The sequence below is a fragment of the Equus quagga genome, chromosome 1 (genome assembly GCF_021613505.1).
Source record: "Equus quagga isolate Etosha38 chromosome 1, UCLA_HA_Equagga_1.0, whole genome shotgun sequence".
Lineage (NCBI taxonomy): Eukaryota > Metazoa > Chordata > Mammalia > Perissodactyla > Equidae > Equus > Equus quagga.
The window spans coordinates 44,513,615-44,525,878 of record NC_060267.1 but is presented as its reverse complement, the minus strand read 5'-3'; the positions used below and the strand labels follow the sequence as shown (position 1 = coordinate 44,525,878).

At 37.6% G+C, this 12,264-nt stretch overlaps 1 long non-coding RNA gene across 1 annotated transcript in view; it reads left to right on the top strand.

The window, feature by feature from the left end:
• Window positions 1-11,805: 11,805 nt before the first annotated feature.
• LOC124249014 (uncharacterized) overlaps window positions 11,806-12,264 on the top strand; it is a 50,400-nt gene continuing 49,941 nt past the window's right edge. The window contains exon 1 of the long non-coding RNA XR_006891221.1: window positions 11,806-11,889. This is a non-coding gene — a long non-coding RNA (uncharacterized LOC124249014). The remainder of the gene's footprint in view (window positions 11,890-12,264) is intronic.

Genomic DNA, 12,264 nt, shown 5'->3' with positions numbered 1-12,264 from the left:
AGGGTTTAAGAAATTTCTGGTCAAGATGTCATTGAAAGGTCACTCTTTACAGCTTCTCAATGACTTTCTACACCAAGAAAATTTTTTAAAAAGACAATTTCAAAGGCAAAGTTATGTTCAAACACAAGGTAAACATCTCTGTGCAGCATAAATAAAACGAAGTGCAACATGGGCTGAAACTGGGAGTCTGCCGGGCTGTGGGTCCAGAAATAGGCAGAGACTGCCAGGGGTTTGAGTTACTGCAGAGTAACATAGACCAAAAGGGCCCCACTCCAGGTGAGGGACCAAAGTCAGTGATGGTCGTGGGGGTGCCACTCACAAAAAGAGGGTAATAAAACTTCTTCATCTGACTGTTTCTCAGGGCTCTGACTTACACCATGGTGAGAGGAAGCAGACTCAGACTTCCACCTGGGACCAAAGTCAAGAAAGTCTCTGATCTGGGACACACAATATGAGGTCTAATTCCCTTCGGGGAACACAAGGAGGCTGCACGGAGGCAGACATAATATTGTTAGACCAGGAAGGATACAGGGAGAGGGAGATAAGAGAAAAGAAAGAGAGAAAGGGAGAGAAAGAGAGAGAGAGAGAAAATAAACTCTCAAAATAACATTGGAAACTGAAATTTCCAAAACATGAGGGGAAAGTAATGCTAAGAGAAGGAGAAAATAAAATCAACAATTGGGAGATGAATTTATCCCAATGAAATGAAAATAATAAAGGAATCTAAAGAAGACTTTAAGGCATTTGTGCCCAGAATTTTCACACAGATAAAGGGAGAAAGGACAGCTCCAAAAGAATAGTAAATTATGACACAATAGAGTAAGAAATAAAACAAGAAAAGTTTATAAAAATGAAACAATTGGAAATCCTGGAGGGAAAAATTGATCATTGAAATGGAAAAATCTTGACAGACAAGATAAATTCCACGCTGGACACAAAGGGAGAATTCATGAATTGGAAGACATTAGTGAGGAAACCACCTAGATAGAAAAGATAAAAATATGAAAGGGCAGTTAAGAGATGTGAATAATAGCACATGGAATAGGAATTCTAGAAGAGGAAAAAGAGAAGCAATATTTAAAGATATAACAGCTAAACATTTTCCAGAAGCAAAGAAAGAGGTGCATCCTTAGACTGAAAGTGCATATAATGGCCTGAAAATAAAGCTACACCTAGACAGACACATTGTGGTGAAATTTAAGAATATAAAGTTTAAGGGAAAATTTTTTAGATCTATCAGAGAGGGAAAAAACTTAGATCACTTTAGAAAAAAGGAATTTCTTTTATACCATCAGCAGGCCACTAAATTAGCAAGAAGAGAAAAGTTACTGAAGGAATATCTTCAAAATACTGAGGAAAAAATAAGGGTTTTGAAGGATTAAAAATAATCTAGGTTTAAAAATATAAATGTAATGTAAGGGCAAAATAATGACTAACTGAGTTTATGCTACAACTCCCCCACTCCCCCTGCACCCTGCACACCCTTGCTCCTTGTTAATAGAGCTACTCCTGAGGGCATACCTCAACTAGAGCAGCTAGAACTAGCTTCCCTACTCGGCTAGTTAGTGGTTCTTCACTGGAGGAAATTTTGCCTCTTGAGGGACACTTGGCAATCTCGAGAGACATTTTTTTCTTTTTTTAAAGATTGGCACCTGAGCCAACAACTGTGGCCAATCTTTTTTTCCTCTTCTTCTTCTCCCCAAAGCCCCCCAGTACATAACTGTATATTCTAGTTGTGAGTGCCTCTGGTTGTGCTATGTGGGACACCACCTCAGTATGGCTTCATGAACAGTGGCATGTCTACGCTCAGGATCTGAACTAGCAAAACCCTGGGGTGCTGAAGCGGAGCATGCAAACTTAACCACTCGACCATGGGGCCAGCCCCGAGAGACATTTTTGATTGTCATGACTTGGGAGATGCTCCTTGCATCTGGTGAGTAGAGGCCAGGGATACAGCTAAACATCCTGCAATACATAGAACACTCTGTTGTAAGAAGGAATTATACCATCCAAAATGTGAATAGTGCCACTGTTGAGAAACCTTTAGCTAGAAGAAGGCAAGAAGCAATACGAGCCCCCAAACTACTAAAATACATTGTTTAATTAACCATGGATTATAAAAAGCATTAGGAATGTATAAAAAAGCTGGAAATAAATTCTAGCTATGAAGAGTGATTTTCAGTAGTTAGTAAAATCGTGGTAAATTCTTTATCTTGCTAAAAAGGAGGATAGAAATAATAATTTTAGACTTTATTAAAAATGTCATATTAAGTGTTTGTTAAAAATTTGGGGATAAGAAAATAATAAAAAAATAGTCTACAGGTTCCAAACCAGCAAATGAGGAAAAGTGGGACTATTGACAACTTTATTAATTTAACAAGAGGCAGGAAAAGAGAGACAATGAAGCAAAAAATTATAGAAAACAAAAGACACAAAATAAGATAGAAAAAAATTCAAATATACTAGTAGATACAAAAATGGAAAGGATTGATTTCATCTATTATAGATCTCAAAAGCATAATGGTGGATGGAAAAAGCAAGTTGTATAATGACATATACAGGATGATGATACTATTTGTATAAAGATTATATATTTAAATAAATGTCATTTATAGATAAATGCATGCACAATAAATATTTTAAAACATAAATGGAAAAGATACACCCACCTTTAGCAGAGTGGTTTATTCTGGGGTGGGAGAGAGAGGGATGAGGCTAAAAGAAGAGAATATAGGAAACTTCAACCTTTTCTGAAATATTTTAGTTCAAAAAAAGGAAGAATCTGAAGCAAATACGTTAACAACATTGGGTAGTGGGTACACAAGTGTTTATTATATTAGCCTTCATATTTTTATGAATATTGGAAATATTTAAAAAATTCGTTATAAATGGATTGAAAAATGTAATAAAAGTCATCCTAAGGAAAGATGACAAAAGACAATATTCTGATAGCACAGTTTTAAAAGTAAATCTGCATTTTTTTGTGATGATGTTTTCTTATAGATCTAGTCTCATTACTTCTGAAAAATGTCTAATTAGTAATTATTTTAGACTGTTGTATTTAATTATATATTTATTCCCCTATCAGATAGTCATATAACAAGTAACATAATTTATATAAAATAAACCAACTAACAAATTGATAAATACATTCACAAATAGATAAATATAAAAATAAAGTGTATCAAAATTCTCTCATAGAAAAATGCAATGTCTCAGGCCATAGTTGAAGAGTCATGGACATGACATGTATAATGGAGAGAAGACTGCTCCTGTCCCAGCTCTGCCACGTAGGCCTGTGGGCAAGTCATTTAATCACTAGGAGAGCAAATTCCTTGTAAAAAATAAAATAGGTTAATAATACTTGCCTAATATGGCTGAAATGATAAGAGAGAAAGCACTATGCAAATTTTAGCGGGTAAAGTAAGATATCCGAAATAGGACGACCAGAGGTGAACTGAATTGGCTGTGAAAATTCTGGTAGGGGAAATAGGAATAGAATGTGTATGCCCCAGCTGGTGGGGCATGGAGCAGAGAGGTGCTTATAAAGTAGAAGAACATTTCCACACCCTACTCAACATGTCCCTTAGGCTAAAGGAGGCTAAAACTAATGCTAAGTACTCCATCCCACTGGGCAATGATATGGGGGAGTTCAGTAGGAAATTGGCACTCATTGGAGTAGCTGGCTGATGAATACAGATGGGCCATGCACTTTACGTATATATATGTATATGCATAAAACTGACACGTGTATCAGTGGAAAATATGCTGAGAAGGATAATTGCTTCAGAAGTCATATCTCCAAATATTGACCCAACCTGGGAGTGTTAACATAACTTTTGTCTCCTGATACCTGGGGAGGTGGTAGGCATGCTAGCCATGGGCTAAATGAGTTCCCACAAATTCTCTGGTCCCCATCAATCTCGCTGTTACTGCCATGCTGGTCCCTGTGGCAGCTGAGCAGCAAGTTATATTGGTTTAATATAGTTTGGGAATCTATAACACTTTTCATTTTCCTATGTATCCCAAAGCACTTTGTGTTTAAAGAAATGAAGTCAGAATTTTCTCAGGACTATAATTGGAGCAGTTGAGAAGAAAAAGAACTCCAATAGCTGCAGTCGATATGGAAAGAGGCCTTACAGAAGTCCCCAGTGGTCCATGAAAAGTATGCCTAGATAGAAGCCTCTATATTCCCCAAAACAACAAAAGCAACAACACAGATAGCATTTATTGAGTGATTTGTATGTGGCATGCACTTGGCTGAGTGCTTTATGTGGATTATCTCGTTTACACCTCACAACAACACTATAAGGTAGTTATTATTATTATATTGATTCTATTAATGACAACACTGAAGCTTAGAGATCACACAGCCAATAATTACCACAATGGAAATTTCACCCCCAATTTGTGGCTTTCCAGAGCCCAAGATCTTAAACACTATTTTAGTGTTTTTTGAACCCCAGTCAGCCAAGCACCTTCATGACTTTTGCTAAACCCACCTACCAGCTGAATAATTACTTATTAAGCAATTGTGGAACTCAACTTCCCCACACTCAACTTAAAAAAAATGTATTTTACAGATAAAATACAGATATAGAAAACCACACAAGTAGAGTATATGGATTAATGAAGGCAAACACACTTATAATCACCACCCAAGTCAAGAAACAGAACTTTGGAGTGATGTCAGCATCATAGCTGAGTGAGCTGTTCCCTTTTTCTCTCCCCTCTAAGTTACAACTAAGTGGACATTTATTAACCAGCAGAGGATTCCCTGCACAGCTCAACCCAGGACATCTGAGAGATCCATACAGCTGTGCTTCTGAAGGCAGGTGGACTGGATCCCTGGGAGGCAGTGGAGCTAAGTGAGTGCACCCCTCTCCCTCCCTGGTGGCAGTGAACCAGACTGTGGATCCTCACATGGATCACGGCCGGTGAGACTATAAGAGGAGGTGAGGGCAGCACAGCCTGCACAAACACTTTTGGAGTGGTAGCCCAGCCTGTGGGAGTGTCCACTGTGCTGCAGTGGCCCCATGTGTGAGAACACTCCCCACTGAGTGGAGGTGGCTCAGCCCCCATGAAGGTGCTTACCTGCTGAGTGCAGTGCAGGTGAGAAGGTGCCCTGCTGGCTCTGAAGGCACCCTACCCATGGAGTACAGCAGCCTGTGGGCCCCATCAAGTGGTGGCTCAGCACCTGCATAGGTACCTCTCCCACCTAACACAGCACAGGTGAGAAGGCGCCTCACCTGTTCAAAAGGTACCCTGCCCGCAGAGCACAGCAGCCCATGGGACCCATCAAGTGGCTGCTCAGCCTACATGTAGGGGCCCCTTCTGCTGAGTGCAGAAGTCCTACCCATGCAAGAGTGACTCACCCACCGAGCACTGAGGCTCCACCTACAGAGTGTGACCTGTCCACCCAGTGCAGAGGCCCTGCCCACGTGAGTGTGACCTCCAGAGTGGCTGCAGCCAGCCCATGCAAACACAGAGCAGCCCTACCCCACAACTTCCAGCGGATGGGGCGAGATCAGAAAACAACTCCTGCTCCCCACCAGCAGTGGCAGGTGGAATCTGTGAACTGATACTACCACAAATGTGCTGGCAAAGAATAAATTCATCAAACAACATGAAGAATTATAGTAACACTTCAGAGCAGAAAGAAAATGACAAGTCTCCAGAAACCAATCCTGAAGTCACAGAAATTGATAATCTAAATGACAGAGAATTCAAAATAGTTGTCATAAGAAACTCAGTGAGTTACAAGAAAACTCAGACAGACAGTTCAATGTGTTCAGGAATAAAATTAATGAGCCAATGGAATACTTCATCCAAGAGATTGTAGCTCTAAAAGAAAACCAAACAGAAATTCTGGATATGAAGAACACAATTGATGAGATAAAAAAATAATCTAGAAACTATAAAAAATAGAGCTGATGTTATGGAGGACAGAATTAGTGAAATAGAGGACAAAAACATAGAAATGCTTCAGGTAAAGGAGGAAAGAGAACAAAGATTTTAAACAAATGAAGAAATTCTTTGAGAAATACCTGACTCAATTAGAAAAAGAAATATAAGGATTATAGGTATTCCAGGGGGTGGGGAGAGGGAGAAAGGAGAAGAGAGCTTGTTCAAAGAAATAATTCCTGAGTACTTTTGAAACCTGAAGAAGGAACTGGACTTACATGTACATGAAGCCAATGGAACTCCTAATTACATAAATGCAAAAAGACCTTCTCTAAGGGATATAATATTAAAACTGGCTTTAGTCTTGACAAAGAAAAAGTACTAAGGGCAGCAAGGTAGAAGAAAATAACCTACAAAGGAATGCCTATCAGAGTTTTAGCATTTTTCTCACCAGACCCCTTACAAGTTAGGAGAGAATGGAATAATATATTCAAAATACTCAAAGACAAAAACTTTCAGCCAAGAATATTCTATCCAGCAAAACTACCCTTCAGATACCATGGAGAAATAAAAGGTTTCCTAGATAAACAAAAGCTGAGGGAGTTTGTCACCCCTAGACCTCCATTATAAGAAATGATGAAGGGATCCCTCATACCTGTAACAAAAAGGCATAGGTTTACAAAGCTTTGAGGAAGGAGATAAATAGACAGACAAAATCAGAAAATTGCAGCTATCTATCAGAATAAGTTGGCAAACACTTAATTATAAAATAAAAGATACAGGGAAGGAAAACATCAAAAATAACTAAACACTTCAATTTAGTCACAAACTCACAACACAAAAAAGAATTTGTGACAATGATAACTCAGAAGGGGAAGATGAAAGGTATGGAAACTGCTTAGCTAATGAGGATAGGAAGCTATCATAAAATGGACTATCTCATCTATGAGATCTTTTATACAAATCTCATGGCAACCACTAAACCAAAAATCAGAGCAGAGCCACAAAGCAAATAAAGAGAAAACCATCACAGAAAACTACCAAACTGAAATGGCAGTCAGAAATACATGGGAAAAGAAACAACGGAAATATAGAACACCCAGAAAACAAGAGATAAAATGGCAGTATTAAGCCCTCATATATCAATAATCACTCAAAATGTAAATGGATTGAATTCTCCAATAAAAAGACATATAGTGGCAGGATGGATTAAAAAACAAGACCCAACAATATGCTGTCTATATGAAACACATCTCAGCTCTAAAGACAAACATAGGCTCAGAGTAAAGGGATGGAAGATGGTACTCCAAGCAACTGGCAAGCAAAAGAAAGCCAGTGTCACCATAATTATATCAGACAAAGCAGACTTCAAGATAAAAAAAGACAGCGAGAGACAAAGTGGGGCAGTATGTAATGATAAAAGGGACATTCCACAGAGAGGGCATAACACTTATGAATATATATGCACCTAATAGAGGAGTACCAAAGTATATAAAGGAAATACTAACAGACCTAAAGGGAGAAATTGACAGCAACAGAATAATAGTAGGAGACCTCAACACCTCACTTACATTAATGGATAGATCATCCAGACAGAAAGTCAACAAGGAAACAGTGGCCTTAAATGAAACACTAGACCAGATGGACTTACTATATATAGGACATTCCACCCTAAACCAGCAGAATACATATTCTTCTCAAGTGCACATGGAACATTCTCAAAGATAGACCATATGTTGAGAAACAAGGCAAGCCTCAATAAACTTTAGAAGACTGAAATCATATCAAGCATCTTTTTTGACCACAATGCTATGAAACTAGAAATCAACTACAAGAAAAAAGCTGGGAAAGGCACAAATATGTGGAGATTAAATAACATGCTACTGAACAACAATTGGATCAATGAAGATATCAAAGAAAAAATTTAAAAATACCAAGAGACAAGTTAAAATGAAAACACAACATACCAACACATATGCAAGAGAGCAAAAGTGGTACTAAGAGGGACATTTATACCAATACAGGCCTACCTCATAAACAAGAAAAATCTCAAATAAATGATTTTAAACTTCATATAACAGAACTAGAAAAAGAACAAACAAAGCCCAAAGTCAGCAGAAGGAAGGAAATAATAAAAATTAAAGCAGATATAAATGAAATAGATGCTAAAAAAATAATAGAAAGGATCAACAAAACTAAGAGCTGGTTCTTTGAGAAGATAAACAAAATTGACAAACCCTTAGCCATACTCACTAAGAAAAGAAGAGAGAAGGTGCCAATAAATAAAATTAAAAATGAAAGAGGAGAAATTACAATGGATACCACAGAAATACAAAGGATTATCAGAGAACACTATGAAAACCTATATGCCAACAAATTGGATAACCTAGAAGAAATGGATAAATTCTTAGACTCATGCAACCTCCCAAAACATAATTAAAATGTCCATATTACCTAAAGCAATCTACAGATTCAATGCAATCCCAATCAGAATTCCAATGACATTCTTTGTGGAAGTAGAACAAAGAACCCTAAACCTTACATAGAACAACAAAAGACTCCGAATTGGCAAAGCAATCCTGAGAAAAGAACAAAGCTGGAAGCATCACAATCTCTGACTTCAAAATGTACTACAAAGCTATAATAATCAAAACAGCATGGTACCGGTGCAAAAACAGACACACAGAATAAAGGAACAGAATTGAAAGCCCAGAAATAAAACCACACATCTATGGACAATCTTCAACAAAGGAGCCAAGAACATGCAATGGGGAAAGGAAAGTCTCTTCAATAAATGGTGTTGGGAAAACTGGACAGCTACATGCAAAAGAATGAAAGTAGACCATTACCTTACACCACACACAAAATTTAACTCAAAATTGGTTAAAGAATTGAATGTAAGACCTGAAACCATAAAACTCCTAGAAGAAAATATAGGCAGTACACTCTATGACATTGGTCTTAACAGCATCTTTTCAAATACAATGTCTACTCAGGTAAAGGAAACAAAAGAAAAAATAAACAAATGGGACTATATCAGATGAGAAAGCTTCTACAAGGCAAAATAAACTGTGAAAAAAACATAAAGACAACCCACTAGCTGGGAGAAAATATTTGCAAATCATATATCCGACAGGGGGTTAATTTCCAAAATATAAAAAGAACTCGTACAAGTCAACAACAAAAAAACAAACAACCCAATCAAAAATGGGCAGAGGATATGAATTTTTCCAAAGAAGATATACAGATGGCTAACAGGCACATGAAAAGATGTTCAACATCACTAATTATTAGGGAAATGCAAATCAAAACTACAATGGGATATCACCTTACACCTGTCAGAATGACTATAATTAACAAGACGAAAAATAACAATGTTGGAGAGGATGAGGAGAAAAGAGAACCTTCATACACTGCTGGTGGGAATGCAAACTGGTGCAGCCACTGTGGAAAACAGTATGGAGATCTCTCGAAAATTCAGAATAGATCTACCATATGATCCACCTATCCCACTACTGGGTATTTACCCAAAGAACATAAAATCAACAACAGTAAGAGATTTATGCATCCCTATGTTCATTGCAGCATTATTCATGATAGCCAAGATGTGAAAGCAACCTAAGTGCCCAGCAGCTGATGAATGGACAAGAAGATGTGGTACATATATACAATGGAATGCTACTCAGCCATAAAAAAGACAAAATCGTCCCATTTGCAACAACATGGATGTACTTTGAGGGTTTTATGTTAAGCAAAATAAGCCAGATAGAGAAAGACAAATATATGATTTCCCTCATATGTGGAATATAAACAAACACATGGTTAAAGAGAACAGAATAGTGGTTACCAGATGGGAAGGGGCTGGTGGGGTGGGTAAAACAGCACATGTGTATGTTGATGGATAAAAACTAGACTATTGGGGGTGAACACAATGTAGTTTATACAGAAACTGATATATAATATTGTACATCTGAAATTACACAATGTTATAAACCATTATGACCTCAATACAATAATTGAAAAAAAACCAAACCCCCAGAACTTTTCTGTCTACCTCAGAATGTCATTCATGTGCCCTGTCTCAATCACAAGCCCCTCCCTTATCCCACAGGTAACCAGTATGTTGACTTTTGGGAGTTTTTCATTATAGTTTATCATCCCAGTGTGCACCCCCGGACACTGTAGTTTAGTCTTGCTCTTCATAAAAATATGATATGTCTTTTAGGTTTCCCTCCATCATTTCATTTTACTTACAATTCATTTGTCATAGATCTGTGCTCCTTGCCTTGCAGAGTTTTACTCAGTCTGGCGTTTGCTAATTGCATATTCACAGTGCAGTTCAACATGTTCCTCTGTCCTCCGTATTTTCTGCAAATTTGCAGCTGGATCCAGAGGCTTGGTTAGACTCTGGCTCAATCCATTTGGCAAAATTCAAGGTGCTGGTGTGCTCTCTCACTGGGAAGCACATTATATCTGTCGACTTTGAAGCCTAGATCCATTAATTCATTAGGTGATACAAAGCGATGATATTCTAGTTCTATTGTTTCATTCTTCTCAAGTGACCAATTAGTTTCTTCTTCCTGTCATTATAAACTCGTATATTTAGACAAATTTGAAAGGTTTAAATCTATTACAATTATTATACTTAATGAAGCTCAAACTGTCCTGTCTTTAGCCTATTGGAACCTGTTCAGTTTGGCTCCTGAGCTCTTTTGTGATGACCTTAGTAGTGTTTGATAGCCTTCCTGCTATCTGATATGAAAAATATTCCAAGATTATCTTGTACGTTTCATGCCTCAGACCTGGAATTTACCATTTCTCCAAGGAACTTGGTTTCTCTTAGTGAACCATCATGTTTTAAAACCATAATCTGGCCTCCAGGGAGGCTTATTGTTATAGGATTGCTAATAGTTTCCATGCATTTTCAGTGGATAGAGCTAGGAAATAAATAAATATTAAAAAATTGAATAAATACTGTTTTATTTACAAATATATGTCAATAGGAAATATCACATGAATTCATACTAACACTTCCAATTCAAATCCAGAACTATAGAGTTTTTGCTTAACCTTTTCTATATTACATTTTATCTTGTTTGCATATTATACATTTTTTTTTTATCTTGTTTCTCCCATACCGAGTATTCTGTTTCCTAAGGACACAGGGAGTGTTAGCATTGGAACAGTCCATGTTGGCTTTCTCACATCACACACACAAGAGCCTCAGTGTAAGAATGAGTCTAATTCTGCATTTCATCCTTGACTGCTCACTGCTTTCAGGCTTCACTTTTCTTTCTTTCCCTCTTGCCTATATCGTCTGGATAAGCTGGTAACAAAGCTTGCATCTTCCCTCTCCTGGCACCAGTGGAAAGTTCAAACCATGCAAGCCCCAGACTGTGCATCGGAACCCTCATCCCGGCCTCATCCCCAACCACAGTAAAACGCTAAGCCAGTTGCCCCTCCTTACTGAAGACATTTTTGGACCTGCTGGGAGCCTGTCCTGCACTCCCCAGAAAGCCTCATTATGTAGGTAATAAAGTTTTTCACACTCTTTTGGTGCATTTGTGGCATTGTTATTCTCAACACCTGACCTACTAATTAGGAAGAGGTCCATCCTGTCTCTGAGGGATGACCTAAACACTCAGAATAACAGCAGTACTACCACCATCAAAATGATACTAAAAGGTGTTAAAATTGTTATGTATGTGAACTACCCATTTTACTCCTCCCACGATAGTTATACTATATCTACATTGTCAGAGTTATAGCCATCTCACACTATGCTTTTTCTTTTACAGCCTTCATTTAATCACAGCTGTTCAAGTAATTATATGTTTAATGCTCCAATCCCTGTATAAAAGTTGCCCTGGCCATTTTGATTGTCTGAAGCTTCTTCTCTACCACATTTCCCAGGAAGTGCTCATGAGAACAATGTTCTCTAGGTTCTTGTGTGTTACTAGCAGTTTGTGCTCTTCATCCTTGAAGGTTAGTTTTGCTCGATATAAGGTCCTTGGGTCATTTTTTTGTTCCTTGATTGTATTGTTAATGTTTCTTCATTGTCTTCTACTAACTTTGCTTTGAGTTCAGGTTTTTTCTTTTTTTTTAAATTAGGTTTATTGAGGTGTAACTTACATGCAATAAATTTCACCAGTTTTAAGTTCTTTGAATTTATCGGAAAAATTGCATCATTCTTATGTCACTTTGTATATTGTTTTTGAGAAGTTGAAGGCTAATTTGCTATCCATTCATCGTAAGTGACCTGGTTTTTTTGTCTGGTATAAAGCATTGCCTGAAAAATCTGATGATATAATTTTTTTTCTTTATAAGTCACTCGCTCTTTTTGTCTAGTTATTGCTCAAA